Source organism: Girardinichthys multiradiatus, chromosome 6 (assembly GCF_021462225.1).
Source record: "Girardinichthys multiradiatus isolate DD_20200921_A chromosome 6, DD_fGirMul_XY1, whole genome shotgun sequence".
Lineage (NCBI taxonomy): Eukaryota > Metazoa > Chordata > Actinopteri > Cyprinodontiformes > Goodeidae > Girardinichthys > Girardinichthys multiradiatus.
In genome coordinates, this window is record NC_061799.1 from 19,546,360 (window position 1) to 19,558,493 (window position 12,134).

Sequence of the window (12,134 nt, forward strand, 5' to 3'; positions counted from 1 at the left end):
TGGTGTCATTGGCAATTAATTGTTACTTCAAATGACCACAAAAGTAGGGTCAAAGGGAAACTTAAAATCTCTCCCGTTAGATCAACACTAGTTTCATAATATTAAAAACCCAGTTCCTCCTCTTTCTGTCAAGGCAGAGGACAGTTTAATGTTTCAGCAGCCAAACCATGTTTCAAATAGCTGTGTCTATTCCTGGTATGAATTCTCCATTATATTGGATCACAAGACCTCTTCAGTGGAAGGTGAGAACAGCTGAGAAGATCACTGGAGTCTCAATCACAGCAGACATTCGTCATTCAAGATCCACTTGAAAAGCAACCAATATCGTGCAGGAATCTGCTTATCCGTCACAGAACCTATTTACTCTGATGGTAAACAGTAAAGCACACCCATCCCCCCTTCCTCAAGGCCATCACTTCCCTACTCTGCAACAATTTCTGCCTCAAACCTTTAGACTTTTAAATAAAATAAACCACACAGAGTCAATAAATGTTTCAGTACTTTAAAATATTTGAACACTTGGACTTGATGGCTTTTGCACATCTTGAATTTTTGCACCTCCACTACGTGAGGACTGTGCAGGAGTTTGTCAGTGAACTTTGTAATACTTGTATTGTCTGGACCATGTTGTGTCATCGTACTGTCTTGCAAATTGTGCAGTATTACACAGTAATTTGCATATGTTATGTATGTGCATGTCTCCTTTTGATAATCTTCATTATTATCAGATACTGTATGTTACAAAAATATTGGTACTATGTGAACTTTTCCACAAACCTCTGTGTATTTTATTGGGATTTTATGGCCTGGATCAACACCACAACACCAAGTTGTGTATAGTTTTGAAGTGGAATGAAAATGATTAATGGCATTCCTCTTCTTTTTCTTATACAAGAAAAAAACTGAAAAGTGTGGCCTACATTTCAATTTAGCCTCCTAAGATTATATCTTTTTTAAACGGTCCTCATTCTATTTTCCGAAACAGGAGAAACTCAGGAAGATTGGATTAGAGCATGTGTGAGCAATAATTTTCAGGTCCTGGCACAGATTCTCAATTTGATATATGTTTGAACATTGACTAGGCCATTTAAACTCATGGATGTGCTTAGACATTAACTATTCCATTGTAGCCATGGCTGTATTTAAGGGTTTTATTGTTATGCTTTAAGGTGAGTCTCTGCCTTAGGTTTTTCTTATTTTGGGGGAGATTGCCATGTATTTAGCTCGATCCGCCTTTCTATCGTAGGAATGATGAGCCTGCCCATTCCTGATGAGAAAAAAAACCTCAAAGCATGTTGCTCCCACTACCATGTTTCATGGTGAGGAGGACAGTGTTTTCAGGGAGATGTAAAGGCTTTGTTTCTGCCAGTTTGTGATTGTAAAATGGCAAAATGTTCATGGGGTATGAATAATTATACAATGGGATGTATGTAGAAGACTGGTTCTAAAGTAACATAGTCATGCTTGACTCTTTAGTGCACCAAGAATAGATGAAGTTTGAATCTTGAAGTCTATGGGAAGGGATAGGCTAAACCTAAGAAAAAGCAATCAGTCTACCTCCTAGCCATTTCTGTAGGAAGCTCTGTGCAGTGCTCAATACTTGATACCTGAGTCATTAGAATCCAATTTTGTGCAACCGTAGCACAACACTCCATCACAGCTATCGGCTGAGTCGCTTTTCTAAACAGGAAAATGTAGTTTGGATTGTGCCTGGACAAACTGAGGGGATCAATAGCAACACAGCGTTCTTTAAGAGAGTTCTTATGGATCAGACAGCCGCTGAGTCACTGATGAAACAATAAATGGCTGCAGTGAGGAAATAAGAAAACAGGAATGAGAAAAGTGAAGCATACAAGTGAGACTCCTTAGCCTGTGAGTACAGTACAACCTCCATATACCAACACAAATGCACACATATAACAAGACGCATCTGCACAGTGCTCGGGCCCTAAAATCATGCTGTTGAAGCTAATGAATAAGGAAACCAAAGCCAATTACTTAAATCAAAATTTATTTAATATGAAAATCTGAAAAAATAAAGGACTCCTTATTGTCTTAATCTTTCTGTATCTGCACCTACTTTATCTTTCTCTCTCAGACACATGTTCACAAACACGAGAGGATGGAGAAAGGTGAAGAGAACACAGGGGGCCTCCTACATCTTGCAGCTGCTCATTAACTAACCTGCATAATTAAAAGGTAAAGTGATACTATTTAACCTGCATTAGCATCAAAATAACCACAATACAAACTGTTGCATAGATGCATTAAGTAAATCTCCTCAACTAAACTTAGGGATGTACGGGAAGCACGGGTGAACTGAAGCCCAAACTTTATAGCACCTAATAAACATTTAATGAAATGTAAGAAACACAATGCCCTCATTCGAGCAGGGCACACAATACACACATTACTGTTAGTGGCTTTTCGTCTAATTGCAGCAGGGAGTGAAAGAATTTGTCAACATTCAAATTTTGTTATTCAGCCAATTCAAACTTCAGTATCAACTTTTCTTTACTAACTCTGACCAGCCTTTATTTTAGATTGCAAATCTGATTAAAATAGGGCCATAAAAATATGTAATTAACTATTAACTATAAATCCAGTTTAGGAATTTCTCCTAGCAGGCAGGGCTTGTTAATTCGTCTCACAGACTTATTTTTGTGTCACTAGTTGATCTGCCGTTCTATTTTTATCAGTTTTTTAAAAGGGCTAATCCAAATTTTAAAGCTTTAAAGTTTTAAAAATAGTTGCTTTAATGACAGTCATGCTATGGAGGTCCAAACGTCCCAACAATCAATGGATAATAAAAACAAATTATGAATACATTTCAGAATGTGATTTACCACAAATGCAATTTAAGGCCAAACTATTAAATAAATAATTTACTTTTAAATATACCGACAAGAAATTATTTTTAGAAAGTATGGGAGAGTCTAACAGATGAATGTAAGCAAAGTAATGAAAACTGAATCAACTTAAAAGAATGCAGGTGTTTAATCCAGGACAGTAATGGTACTATAAAAATATAGTAACGCTGTTGCTATATTGCTCTTTTTTTGCTTTGTTGTTTTTTGTTCTGCAAGGAAAACCTAATGTTGTTTGAAGCTGAAAGTAGTGTCAAAACAAATAAATAGTTTGCAAACTTGTTGTTAAAAATGATTTTGTGTCACCAAACAAATGAAACAATAAAACACGTTGTATATACAGTTTATTTATATGCATTATTGCCCCAAAACAACAACATAATAAAGAAGAAGTCCTGGAACATGGAAAAACGAGTTAAAGTCTTATTGTGTAACTAATTCATTTGTTGTAACAACTGAGCTTATGCATCAAATAGTCACAAAAATCCAGAGTCTTATCATATATAGTGTGAAAATATTGACTGTTGGCAGAGTGTGACATTCATAACTGTGATGTAACCTTGTGGCAAATGGTTGTTAGAATCAAGCACTTTATTTTTCTGCTTTCTGCACTCAAACTAGTAACCTCTTGGGGAGGAGAGAGAATGGTGTGTGACTGAAGCATGGAGCTGTCTTCTGAATGAGATACTGGCTGCTACAGTAATGCTGAGTGGAACACCTCCCAGGAGAAAGGCGTTCTGTAATTAGAAAGGAAGATTTAATGATCGATAAATTCAATTTGAGCATTTTCTTTTAAATACATTAAGAATCACTTTGCAGATATTTGTGTCAGACCAAATAACGACACAGAGCTCAATGCTCAAAGCTCAATGCAAATTCATTAAAAGTGCAAGACAGCAGGTGACCTTCAAACTTTCCCCAGTTGAGATTGAAAGAGACAGAGCAATGAAGTGCAGAAGACAGACAAACAGACAGACAGAAACCGAGAGCAGAGCGGAACAGCAGAATTTGAAGCCCCGAGGTCACTTCTGAAGAAAAAAAACAAAGACTGCAGTGGGAAAGTAAATTAAAGTAAGCGAAATAGAAAGTGGAAGGGCTGCGTTAGAGGAAAGGCTGTATGCGAGAAAATTATTTTTCATAAAGGAGGCAATGAAAAACAGAGAAGCAGAAGAAGGAAGAGGAGGTCCTGAGGCCAGGAGGCTGTAATAGAGTGAAGGAGGCGAAAGCTGCAGGGAAGTATAGCTCCCACCTCCGTGTGAGTTGACCTGAGGAAAAAGCCGGCTTCTTTATTACAGACTGGGATCATACCCTTTATTTTATACCATACATTTTACACCAAAGCATTATAACCTCAATGGACTCAGAAATAAACACAATCACAAGCACACTCACCCAAGGTGAGTGATACTAAAAAACAGGACCATTCAATTCATGCTCGCCTCAGAAGGAACACAACTCTGCAATGTAATTCCTCACTTTATTATTGCCTTGTGTTTTTTTGTATGTTTTTTGCCTGTGTGGATTATTATGAAGTGTGTGAGTGTGGTTAGTTGCAGATCTCTGGGTTAGGAGACTTTGTCCTTGTCCATGAAATCACCTCAATCACGCTCCAGCAACCTAATGGGAGCAATCCCCCATGCAGGACATCTTAGGACCCACGTTGCATTGCTCAAGGTTGGTTGGTCATCATCCTTAGTTACACACCCTCACACACACAGCGCACTGGCTGAGATCAAAAGCTCCTTCAACAACCCCCTATTCACCTTTCTAGTCATACCTTCTTAGTAATGCCTACCTTGGATTGTTTTTCATTTTCTCACACCCCCTCAAGTAAAAACGATTATTACTTTTTCCTTCTCTAGCCCCTAACCTGCTGTGTTCACTGTATCATCTTCCCATGTTGGCTTTAAAGCCTGCAGTGAGATGTCATACAACCTGAATATAATTTTCTTAGCTTTCCCAATATACTGCATTCCTCCTGAAACAATGCTCACAAATTTATATCATGAGTCCTGATACGTGTAAAGTGTAGGTTTACTTCACAAAGGATGAGTTGCTGTAAATGCAGTACAGACCAAAAGTTTGGACACACCTTCTCATTCAAAGAGTTGTCTTTTTTTTTCATGACTATGAATATTGTAGCTTCACACTGAAGGCATCAAAACTATGAATTAACACATGTGGAATTATATACTGAACAAAAAAGTGTGAAACAACTGAGAATATGTCTTATATTCTAGGTTCTTCAAAGTAGCCACCTTTTGCTTTGATTACTGCTCTGCACACTCTTGGCATTCTGTTGATGAGCTTCAAGAGGTAGTCACCTGAAACGGTTTTCAATTCACAGGTGTGCCCTGTCAGGTTTAATAAGTGGGATTTCAAGCCTTATAAATGGGGTTGGGACCATCAGTTGTGTTGTGCAGGAGGTGGATATAGTACACAGCTGATAGTCCTACTGAATAGACTGTTAGAATTTGTATTATGTCAAGAAAAAAGCAGCTAAGTACAGAAAAACTAGTGGCCATCATTACTTTAAAAAATGAAGGTCAGTCAGTCCGAACAATTGGGAAAACTTTGAAAGTGTCCCCAAGTGCAGTCGCAAAAACCATCAAGCGTTAAAAGAAACTGGCTCACATGAGGACCGTCCCAGGAAAGGAAGACCAAGAGTCACCTCTGCTGCGGACAATAAGTTCATCCGAGTCACCAGCCTCAGAAATCGCAGGTTAACAGCAGCTCAGATTAGAGAACAGGTCAATGCCACAGAGTTCTAGCAGCAGACACATCTCTAGAACAACTGTTAAGAGGAGACTGTGTGAATCAGGCCTTCATGGTAAAATAGCTGCTAGGAAACCACTGCTGAGGACAGGCAACAAGCAGAAGAGACTTGTTTGGGCTAAAGAACACAAGGAATGGACATTAGACCAGTGGAAATCTGTGCTTTGGTCTGATGAGTCTAAGTTTGAGATCTTTGGTTCCAAACACCGTGTCTTTGTGCGCCACAGAAGAGGTGAACGGATGGACTCTACATGCCTGGTTCACACCGTGAAGCATGGAGGAGGAGGTGTGATGGTGTGGGGGTGCTTTGCTGGTGAAACTGTTGGGGATTTAATCAAAATTGAAGGCATACTGAACCAGCATGGCTACCACAGCATCTTGCAGCGGCATGCTATTCCATCCGGTTTGCGTTTAGTTGGACCATCATTTATTTTTCAACAGGACAATGACCCCAAACACACCTCCAGGCTGTGTAAGGGCTATTTGACCAAGAAGGAGAGTGATGGGGTGCTGTGCCAGATGACCTAGCCTCCACAGTCACTGGACCTGAACCCAATCAAGATGGTTTGGGGTGAGCTGGACCACAGAGTGAAGGCAAAAGGGCCAACAAGTGCTAAGCATCTCTGGGAACTCCTTCAAGACTGTTGGAAAACCATTTCAGGAGACTAGCTCTTGAAGCTCATCAACAGAATGCCAAGAGTGTGCGGAGCAGTAATCAAAGCAAAAGGTGGCTACTTTGAAGAACCTAGAATATAAGACATATTCTCAGTTGTTTCACACTTTTTTGTTCAGTATTTAATTCCACATGTGTTAATTCATAGTTTTGATGCCTTCAGTGTGAAGCTACAATATTCCTAGTCATGAAAATAAAGAAAACTCTTTGAATGAGAAGGTGTGTCCAAACCTTTGGTCTGTACTGTATTTGATTCGACTGGTGAAGTAAGTCCAAGCTAATATCATGAGCCACAGATGTGATGCTGAGTCCTTTATTAAATTGGATCTTTATCTCAGGTTACGTTCACACAAAATGGAAAGGCGGCCCAAATCTGATTTTTTCATGGCAGTCTGAATGGCCCAATTCCGATTTATTCACCTTCAAAACAATCTGAATTGTGCCACTTTCATATGTATTACTAAATCGGATACACGGCCAATATTTTTAAAAGCTTCTGCAGTCAGAATAGTCACGTTGTATTTCATCCAACTTTCACATCATTGTACTGGATCTGACTACGCATCCACACAGTGCTCTCTACAGCAGTAAAGAGCAGTTTTTCGTACCTTACTAGGTCTTGTTATGATGTGTTCATAATATGGTCGGCTCCCATTGCTCAACAGGTCAATAATAACAGACATCCATTATTATTTCTGTTAACAGTGTTGTGCTATGTGATGACTACATTCACCATCTACACATGTATCGCGTTGGGGTCGTGAACTATTAAGTAAAGTCTGATGGCGGTCGCATTTAGTTAGTAGTTTGAACGACCAGAAAGAAAAAATAGGAAAATAGGATATCCGCAAAAAATCGGAATTGGGCATCAAGTCCTGCAGTGTGATTGTAGCCAAACTGTTTGAGACTTTTATTTTGAAGTAAGAAAGGCAGTAGCTGTTGAGTTGCCATGTTGTGTTGAATGTTTTGGCTAATTGTGTAGCTCTTGTGTGGTTAACAAACTCAGTTACAAATGCATTCTAGAAGCCTAAATTATTTTATGTGGCAGCATTTTAGATACAAGGCAGAGAAAAACAAAGTTGCGACCAATTTGTGAGCACTGTGAGAATAAAATGACTGGCTCACTGTTCCCTACTAAAAACATTAAAGTTTGAATCTCCTTCAGAGCTTTCCATCCCAATGGCTGATTCACTTTTTTTATGAAGCTGCATGGTATGAGCTGGCCCAAAGGCCGCATGCATAGATAAATAAATAAATCTCAAACATTTATTTTAATCTCAATTAAGTTTTTCATCTAGTAGATAGGTATGCTGTAATGCAAGGAGAGCCTGAAAGTTTTAAACCCAACAAAGACTAAATAGAAACCAAGGAATTTGAAACGGCACGGTTACATAGTCATGTGGAAAAATTTGGAAACCCTACAATAGCCTGCATGTTTTTCTAACATGTTTTATTAATGTTTAATTTCATATTCAGCTCAATTTTAAAATCCAAATTTCAAGTGACAAAAGATATTAAAACCTGAAGAAAAGAAATTTTAACATTTTCCGTAATATGCAACAAAAATGCTGTTTCTAATATAGAGTAAATTAGGACCTCTTCACTTTTAATTCCCATTTAAAATGGCTACAATAACTCACACCAGAGGCACATGATACAGAGAACATCATTATTGCATTTTTACAGGGCTTTGCTTTGTTTAATTCTTCAATAGTTAGCTTGGGTTGCTCCTGACTACTGAAGTGATATTAAACACCACAGAGCTGTCTGAGGCCTTAAGAATGAAAGTTGCAGCAACCTTTGAGTCAAAGAAGAGATTTTAAGAGGTCTCAAAACAATTTAAAATCAACCATTTCACTATAAGGAGAATTGTCTACAAGTGGAGAACGTTCAGAACAGTCTCTAGACACGTGAACATATCATTATGGGACCCAAAGGACGTTTTTGCGACTATAAACATGACAGTACATGCCTGTACAATCAGAAAGAGAATGCACAACTTTAGCTACCATCGAAGGTGTCATGGGATGAAACCTTTTCTCTCTAGTAAAAACATGAAGGCCAGACTAAGGTTTGCCAGAGAGAATACAGACACTGATAAATACTTTTGGAATACTGCTTTCAGGGCAAAGGAGTTTAAAATATAAATGTTTGGGCACCTGAAAAGAGAATAGGTTTAGCATGAACCAAATACAGCATTCCAGGAAAAGAACCTCATTACAGGTTTGAAGCATAGAACTGGAAGTGTCATGGTTAGAGGATGCTTTTCTGGAGCAATACCTGGCCAGGTCACCATCATAGACTCCCCCATAAATTCTGCTGTGTACCAGAGGGTAACTGAGTAAAATGTAGGACCAACTATAAAAATTTTATGAAGAAGTAGAAGTTGACCCTGGAACATAGCAATGACTCATAACATACCAGTAAATCCAAAAAAAGACTGTGAAAACTAACTGTGTGATAACAAGCAGCAGCTGAATTTGTATTTGCAAAAAAAAGGCATTTGCTCAGCAAATCATAATTTCCAATCAGAGGGGCCACACTCTTTAGAGTAGCAGAGCTAATAACCCTTTTGAAGTTAACCCACCAAGACACCAATAGTGCTTATAGGAGAGATTATGCTGCAGTGACAAGTTGACTCTGGGACATTGTACAAACAGAAAGTTGAATTTTCATTTGCTGAAGAAAATTACATCAATTGAAAATGTGCCATAAATTCTGACTATCTGAGACTAATACTGAAGCTGTGTTTTCTTGTGAAGCTTGGTTGCAGCAGTTTTGTGGACAAAAATGCAATGTTGATGTCAGAGGTCATGCAGAATAACATATTTGCACACTCATGTGAGACCTAGAGGCAGATGGGCATCAGAAAACCACACCAGGTGCTACACCTCTTTGCAAAGAACGGGAAACCGAGGTTACAATGTGCACAGGCTCAATAAAATTGCACAAGAACACATTAGAAAAATGTCCCCTGGCCCAACGAGACTCAAATTTAGCCACAGCATCCAGAGGGTAGAGCCAGAATTTGGCATAAACAGCATGAAAGAATGGATCTATCTTGCCTTGTATCAACTGTTTAGGTTGGCCGTGGTGATGTAAAGGTGTGGGGGTTAAATTATGGGCACGCTTTGGGCCTCTTAGTACCAAGTGAGCATCATTTAAACACCACAGCCTGCCCAAGATTTGTTGCTGACCATCTCCATCCCTTTATGTCCACAGTGTTCCTGTCTTCTACTTCCAGGAAGTTAATGCACTAGGACACAAAGCTCAGATCATCTCAGATTGTATTTTTGTGGTGACCTCCTCACTCACCAGATCTCGATCCAACACAGCACCTTTGGGATGTGGTGGAATGGGAGATTCATGTCATGGATGTCCAGCTGACAAATCTGCAGCAGCTGTGTGATGTTATCATGTAAAAAAGAATCAGAATCTCTGAGGAATGTTTCTGACATCTTGTTGAATACATGGCACTAAGGTCAAAGACAGTTTGGAAGGCAAAATGAATATTTTAACATGTTGTATTACAAAGGAAGTTTATAAAAACCTCTATAACAATAGAGGTAAAGAGAATTGAAAAGAACCTCCTTGAAGAGGTTTCAGCTCTCTGACAAATCTTTAGTGAATGAAGTAAAGTTTGCTTTGTTTCAGTTTGCTGTCAGGAAGACAATACTGTGAACAAAGATAAAGTCAGAAACCCAAACAAGTCAATGATGAGAAGGAGAAATGGAGTCTGGATCATTACAGGCTCAGTTTGTCTGCACAGTAAAATTTGCCACAAGTACTAGGTAATTTGTGGAGATTATACATGGCAACAGCATTTTTCCTCATTCTTTTTGCTGAAATTCATGGAACTCTAAAATACGGCCCTGCATTCCTCTCTCATCCTTTACTTTCATTGTTGAATGAAAAGAGAGGAAACTAGTCAGGCATGGTGTTGAAAGCGAAAGATTCAGGTGTAGGTAATTGCTTAGAAAGATAATGCAACAGGAGATAGGATCAGGGGGAAAGGTGACAGTCTGTAATTGGAAATGGTGAAAGAAGGAAGATTGTAAAAAAGAACTGGTGAAAGAGAGAAAGCGGGACTCAGTGCAATGCTGAAACACCCCATGCAGCATTCTTGGTGTTACAGGCCAGTATGTAAGTAGCCACTAAGCACTAGGTCACATTAAGTGAGGTTGTTCATGTCATGTTACCACATGTGGCATCCTGCAGGGCAGAATAGAAGCCCAGCTTTAGTCAGTTTTCTATTTGCCACAGTCCATTGCTACACACTGTGTACTGAATACATAACTCAGGCAAAAAGTTAATGTAATGAGCCAGAAAAAGATTTTTGCCCAGAGACATGAAACATGACAACATTGCAACAGTGGAGGCTTTTTTACATGTATCACTCAAAGACATGTTGAAAAATTTCCCCCTGGTTGCAAAAATAAAGATTTAGAAAGAGGAAGCATGACCTCTCCTCCCTGTCATCTTCTTCCCTTTCCTGCGAGTATCTGAGGGCGAGTAGGGGGTCTTGTCAGTCCTGGTAGTCGTCAGCGCAAATCAGCAAACACGCAGTTTTGTTTCACGTGTCTCTGCGCTCTATTTGTAAAAACACTCCAACCAATGAGGGTCAAAAATTCATGCCCAACTGTGTGTGAGTGCGCCTGTGTGTGTGAGTAAACATACCCAGGACTGAAGAGTGGTCTCTGATGCCTCCTCATCTGTCCAGCTGTGTGCGTATGTAGATCTAATTTCCTCTCCACTTGGCCCACAAGTGGCCGTAGCCGGTCCAGAAGCTCACCGATGTGATCTTCTGATCTTTCCTTCAGTCGGTCTCACTCCTCGGCGTTCCAAACATATCTCTGCCTCCTCTCCTCTTCTCCTGCATGCCCTCCCTCCTGCCGACAGGCTTATGTGTACACTTCACACCTCCTTTTACTCCTTTTGGTGATCGTGACCCCAGAAAAGATAAAAGCCTTTTACATTAGGGGAGCTAACATGAAACCTTCCTCCTGTTTAACCGGTGCTCTTCAGTAGGTCAAGGATCCCTCCGTCTCCTAACGACATAGATATGGAATTAAGGGAAAGGAGAGGATGGCTGGGGAAGGAGCGAGCTGTTTCCTCTGCCTCCTTCAGTATGAGCGCCTCTCTCCCACTTAGCATTCTTTTCATCTCTCTCTCTCTCTCTGCTCACTCACTCTTTATCTTGCACCACCCCCCCCCTCCCTTGTTTCCTCAGTCACTATGTGCTTCAGCTCTGGATGTCGTTGACCGTGTGTTGAAATGAGTCTCTCTAAACAACCAGACAAGAAAAGAAATGAAGACAATAGGAAAAGGAAAGATAGAAAATTCCAAAATAAAAATGTACAGAAGGAAGAAAAATACAAGAAAAATGGTAAGATAAAAAAATAAAAACATACAAGTGGTGCCTTGTAAAGGCATTCACAACACTTGAATTTTTTCCATTTTTAGTTATGTCTTTTTTAATGCATTTTAATAGGATTTTATGCGATTAACCAACACAAAGCAACAGATAATGGTGAAAAGGAGTGAAAATGACATGATCTGGAAATTTGTTAACTCATAGAAATGAACAGTTTATTTTGAACTACTGTATATAAAAACTAAATTAAACATATGTTGTTCATATCTTACACATTGAATGCTGTACAGGGTAAAAAGAAACTAACAGAAATATATATTTATACCCAATCTATACAGTAAATATAAATACATATGTGTTATGTTTATCACTTACATAACCTTTATAAGGATGACTGACTGCCGAAATACATTACTTATCCGCTACTTTTAATAAGTGACCAAGA

At 39.2% G+C, this 12,134-nt stretch overlaps 1 protein-coding gene across 1 annotated transcript in view; it reads right to left on the reverse strand.

The window, feature by feature from the left end:
- LOC124870511 (leucine-rich repeat and immunoglobulin-like domain-containing nogo receptor-interacting protein 3) overlaps positions 1-11,413 on the reverse strand; it is a 62,788-nt gene extending 51,375 nt beyond the window's left edge. The window contains exon 1 of the mRNA XM_047369243.1: positions 10,993-11,413. The gene's annotated coding sequence lies outside the window, so the exon portion shown is untranslated. The remainder of the gene's footprint in view (positions 1-10,992) is intronic.
- Positions 11,414-12,134: the final 721 nt, after the last annotated feature.